We start from the raw sequence: 6,000 nt of genomic DNA on the forward strand, positions 1-6,000 counted from the left end.
ATCCTAGTACAAATTCCCTGTCTTAGGTCAGATAGGATCACCACTTTATTTTAAGAATGTGAAATGTCAGAATAATAGTACAGAGAATGATTTATTTCAGCTGTTATTTCTTTCATCACATTCCCAGTGGGTTAGAAGTTTACATACACTCAATTAGTATTTGGTAGCATTGCCTTCAAATTGTTTAACTTGTGTCTAACGTTTTGAGTAGACTTCCACAAGCTACCCACAATAAATTGGGTGAATTTTGGCCCAATCCTCCAGACAGAGCTGTTGTAACTGAGTCAGGTTTGTAGGTCTCCTTGCTCGCATACGCTTTTTCAGTTCTACCCACAAATGTTCCATAGGATTGAGGTCAGGGCTTTGTGATAGCCACTCCAGTACCTTGACTGTGTTGTCCTTAAGCCATTTTGCCACAACTTTGGAAGTATGCTTGGGGTCATTGTCCATTTGGAAGACCCATTTACGACCAAGATTTAACTTCCTGACTGATGTCTTGAGATGTTGCTTCAATATATCCACATCATTTTCCTCCTCATGATGCCATCTATTTTGTGAAGTGCACCAGTTCCTCCTGCAGCAAAGCACCCCACAACATGATGCTGCCACCCCCGTGCTTCACGGTTGGGATGGTGATCTTCAGCTTGCAAGCCTCCCCCTTTTTCCTCCTAACATAATGATGGTCATTATAGCCAAATAGTTCCATTTTTGTTTCATCAAACCAAAGGAGAGTACGAGTACAAAAAGTACGATCTTTGTCCCCGTGTGCAGTTGCAAATCATAGTCTGGCTTTTTTATGGCGGTTTTGGAGCAGTGGCTTCTTCCTTGCTGAGCAGCCTTTCAGGTTATGTCGATATAGGACTCATTTTACTGTGGATATAGATACTTTTGTACCTGTTTCCTCCAGCATCTTCATAAGGTCCTTTGCGGTTGTTCTGTGATTGATTTGCATTTTTTGCAGCAAAGTACGCTCATCTCTAGGAGACAGAACGCGTCTCCTTCCTGAGCAGTATGACGGCTGGGTGGTCCCATGGTGTTTATACTTGCGTACTATTGTTTGTACACATGAACGTGGTACCTTCAGGTGTTTGGAAATTGCTCCCAAGGATGAACCAGACTTGTGGAGGTCTACAGTTTTTTTTCTGAGGTCTTGGCTGATTTCTTTTGATTTTCCCATTATGTCTTAATTGCATTGTTGGTTGAGGGCTTGTAAGTAAGCATTTCACTGTCAGGTCTACACCTGCTGTATTTGACGCATGTGACAAATACAATTTGATTTGATGTGATTTTAATTTACCATGGCTTTTAACACCCTTCCGCTTCAGATATACACAAAAGCTTGTCACGGCAGATTTCCTCCTCTTCCTCAGAAGAGGTGAAACAAGGATCGGACCAATACGCAGCGTGGCAGGTGTCCATGGTTTTTAATAAGAAAAACTAAACATGAACACAATTACAAAATAATAAAGTGAACTGGCAACGAAACAGTCCCGTGTGGCACAAACACTGACACAGGAAACAATCACCCACAAAATACCCAAAGAATATGACGGCCTAAATATGGTTCCCAATCAGAGACAACGATAGACAGCTGCCTCTTTAATTGTTTTATTTTAATTTCACCTTTATTTAACCAGGTAGGCTAGTAGAGAACAAATTCTCATTTGCAACTGCGACCTGGCCAAGATAAAGCATAGCAGTGTGAACAGACAACACGGAGTTACACATGGAGTAAACAATTAACAAGTCAATAACACAGTAGAAAAAAAAGAGAGTCCATATACATTGTGTGCAAAAGGCATGAGGAGGTAGGCGAATAATTACAATTTTGCAGATTAACACTGGAGTGATAAATGATCAGATGGTCATGTACAGGTAGAGATATTGGTGTGCAAAAGAGCAGAAAAGTAAATAAATATAAACAGTATGGGGATGAGGTAGGTAAAATTGGGTGGGCTATTTACCGATAGACTATGTACAGCTGCAGCGATCGGTTAGCTGCTCAGATAGCAGATGTTTGAAGTTGGTGAGGGAGATAAAAGTCTCCAACTTCAGCGATTTTTGCAATTTGTTCCAGTCACAGGCAGCAGAGAACTGGAACGAAAGGCAGCCAAATGAGGTGTTGGCTTTAGGGATGATCAGTGAGATACACCTGCTGGAGCGCGTGCTACGGGTGGGTGTTGCCATCGTGACCACTGAGATAAGGCAGAGCTTTACCTAGCATGGACTTGTAGATGACCTGGAGCCAGTGGGTCTGGCGACGAATATGTAGCGAGGGCCAGCCAACTAGAGCATACAGGTCGCAGTGGTGGGTGGTATAAGGTGCTTTAGTAACAAAACGGATGGCACTGTGATAAACTGCATCCAGTTTGCTGAGTAGAGTATTGGAAGCTATTTTGTAGATGACATTGCCGAAGTCGAGGATCGGTAGGATAGTCAGTTTTACTAGGGTAAGTTTGGCAGCGTGAGTGAAGGAGGCTTGTTGCGGAATAGAAAGCAGACTCTAGATTTTATTTTAGATTGGAGATGTTTGATATGAGTCTGGAAGGAGAGGTTACAGTCTAGCCAGACACCTAGGTACTTATAGATGTACACATATTCTAGGTCGGAACCATCCAGGGTGGTGATGCTAGTCGGGCGTGCGGGTGTAGGCACCGAACGGTTGAAAAGCATGCATTTGGTTTTACTAGCGTTTAAGAGCAGTTGGAGGCCACGGAAGGAGTGTTGTATGGCATTGAAGCTCGTTTGGAGGTTAGATAGCACAGTGTCCAAGGACGTACCGGAAGTATACAGAATGGTGTCGTCTGCGTAGAGGAGGATCAGGGAATCGCCACAGCAAGAGCAACATCATTGATATATACAGAGAAAAGAGTCGGCCCGAGAATTGAACCCTGTGGCACCCCCATAGAGACTGCCAGAGGACCGGACAGCATGCCCTCCGATTTGACACACTGAACTCTGTCTGCAAAGTAGTTGGTGAACCAGGCAAGGCAGTCGTTAGAAAACCGAGGCTACTGAGTCTGCCGATAAGAATATGGTGATTGACAGAGTCGAAAGCCTTGGCAAGGTCGATGAAGCCGGCTGCACAGTACTGTCTTTTATCGATGGCGGTTATGATATCGTTTAGTACCTTGAGCGTGGCTGAGGTGCACCCGTGACCAGCTCGGAAACCAGATTGCACAGCGGAGAAGGTACGGTGGGATTCGAGATGGTCAGTGACCTGTTTGTTGACTTTGCTTTCGAAGACCTTAGATATGCAGGGCAGGATGGATATAGGTCTGTAACAGTTTGGGTCCAGGGTGTCTCCCCCTTTGAAGAGGGGGATGACTGCAGCAGCTTTCCAATCCTTGGGGATCTCAGACGATATGAAAGAGAGGTTGAACAGGCTGGTAATAGGGGTTGCGACAATGGCGGTGGATAGTTTCAGAAATAGAGGGTCCAGATTGTCAAGCCCAGCTGATTTGTACGGGTCCAGGTTTTGCAGCTCTTTCACAACATCTGCTATCTGGATTTGGGTAAAGGAGAACCTGGAGAGGCGAGTAGCTGTGGGGGGAGCGGAGCTGTTGGCCCGAGGTTGGAGTAGCCAGGAGGAAGGCAAGGCCAGCCGTTGAGAAATGCTTGTTGAAGTTTTCGATAATCATGGATTTATCGGTGGTGACCGTGTTACCTAGCCTCAGTGCAGTGGGCAGCTGGGAGGAGGTACTCTTGTTCTCCATGGACTTTACAGTGTCCCAGAACTTTTTGGAGCTAGAGCTACAGGATGCAAATTTCTGCCTGAAGAAGATGGCCTTTGCTTTCCTGACTGACTGCATGTATTGGTTCCTGACTTCCCTGAACAGTTGCATATCGCGGGGACTATTCAATGCTATTGCAGTCCGCCACAGGATGTTTTTGTGCTGGTCGAGGGCAGTCAGGTCTGGAGTGAACCAAGGGCTATATCTGTTCTTAGTTCTGCATTTTTTGAACGGAGCATGCTTATCTAAAATGGTGAGGAAGTTACTTTTAAAGAATTACCAGGCATCCTCAACTGACAGGATGAGGTCAATATCCTTCCAGGATACCCGGGCCAGGTCGATTAGAAAGGCCTGCTCACAGAAGTGTTTTAGGGAGCGTTGACAGTGATGAGGGGTGGTCGTTTGACTGCGGATCCGTAGCGGATACAGGCAATGAACCCTGTTAAACCCTGCTGCCTCAGTCATCCCCCTCTTCGGGTGCACCCGTGACCGGCTCGGAAACCAGATTGCACAGCAGAGAAGGTACGGTGGGATTCGAGATGGTCAGTGACCTGTTTGTTGACTTGGCTTTCGAAGACCTTAGATAGGCAGGGCAGGATGGATATAGGTCTGTAACAGTTTGGATCTAGGCAACCATAGACATACAATTTACAATTGACCTAGACAGGAAACAAAACACATAAATCCCCCATGTCACACCCTGACCTAACCAAAATAATAAAGAAAACAAAGATAACTAAGGCCAGGGCGTGACAGTACCCCCCCCCCCCCCCCCCCCCTGGCCTCCACAATCACCCAAAGGTGCGGACTCCCGTCCGCAAACCTAAACCGGCGACCCTCGCCACCGACCTAGTATTGGCAACCCTACTAAATGGCCCCACTGGACTGAGGGGCAGCTCGGGACTGAGGGGCAGCTCGGGACTGAGGGGCAGCTCAGGACTGAGGGGCAGCTCCGGACTGAAGGTCAGCTCCGGGCTGAAGGGCAGCTCCGGACTGGCTGACGACTCTGGCAGATCCTGGCTGAATGGCGTCTCTGGCGGATCCTGGCTGAATGGCGGCTCTGGCAGATCCTGGCTGAATGGCGGCTCTGGCGGATCCTGGCTGAATGGCGGCTCTGGCGGATCCTGTCTGAATGGCGGCTCTGGCGGATCCTGACTGAATGGCGGATCCTGACTGACTGGCAGACTGGGGGCTCTGGCGGCTCCTTGCAGCTCTGGACAGGCGGGAGACTCTAGTAGCTCTGGACAGGCGGGAGACTCTAGCAGCTCTGGACAGGCGGGAGACTCTAGCAGCTCTGGACAGGCGGGAGACTCTAGCAGCTCTGGACAGGCGGGAGACTCTAGCAGCTCTGGATAGGCGAGGCACATTGTATGCCTGGTGCGTGGAGCCGTACTTGGCCGAGGACACGCACCTCAGGGCGAGTGCGGGGAGGAGGAACAGGGAGTACTGGGCTCTGGACACGCACAGGAAGCCTGGTGCGGGGGCTGCCACCGGAGGGCTGATGCACTGGATAGACCGGACCGTGCAGGCGCACTGGAACTCTTGAGCACCGAGCCTGCCCAACCTTACCTGGTTGAATGTTCCCGGTCGCCCTGCCAAAACACACCTCCAGGCTTTGTAAGGGCTATTTGACAAAGAAGGAGAGTGATGCAGTGCTGCATCAGATGACCTGACCTCCACAATCACCCAACCTCAACCCAATTGAGATGGCTTGGGACGAGTTGGATCACAGAGCAAAGGAAAAGCAGTCAACAAGTGCTCAACATATGTAGGAACTCCTTCAAGACTGTTGGAAAAGCATTCCAGGTGAAGCTGGTTGAGAGAATGCCAAGAGTGTGCAAAGCTGTCATCAAGGCAAAGGGTGGCTATTTTGAAGAATCTCAAATGTTAAATATATTTTGATTTGTTTAACACTTTTTTGGTCACTACAATATGTTATTTCATAGTTTTGATGTCTTCACTATTATTCTGCAATGTAGAAAATAGTGAAAATAAAGAAAAACCCTTGAATGAGTAGGTGTTCTAAAACTTTGGACCGATAGTATATACATATACAGTATATCAGGCCAGTTTGAGAGTTGATCAATGCTTTTGATCAGATCAGAGTTGATAAGATCAGTCCTGTTACTACATTCAACCTGCAGTTTTGTATTATTTACAGGTTGGTTAATGTTCATTACCTACTGTACTAACTATGTCAACAGCAAATACAAGGGGGATAGTGTCTAGCCATGTCTATCCAATGTCAAAAACATTCCACAGTAAA

This window comes from Oncorhynchus kisutch, linkage group LG23 (genome assembly GCF_002021735.2).
Source record: "Oncorhynchus kisutch isolate 150728-3 linkage group LG23, Okis_V2, whole genome shotgun sequence".
In the NCBI taxonomy this organism is placed as follows: domain Eukaryota; kingdom Metazoa; phylum Chordata; class Actinopteri; order Salmoniformes; family Salmonidae; genus Oncorhynchus; species Oncorhynchus kisutch.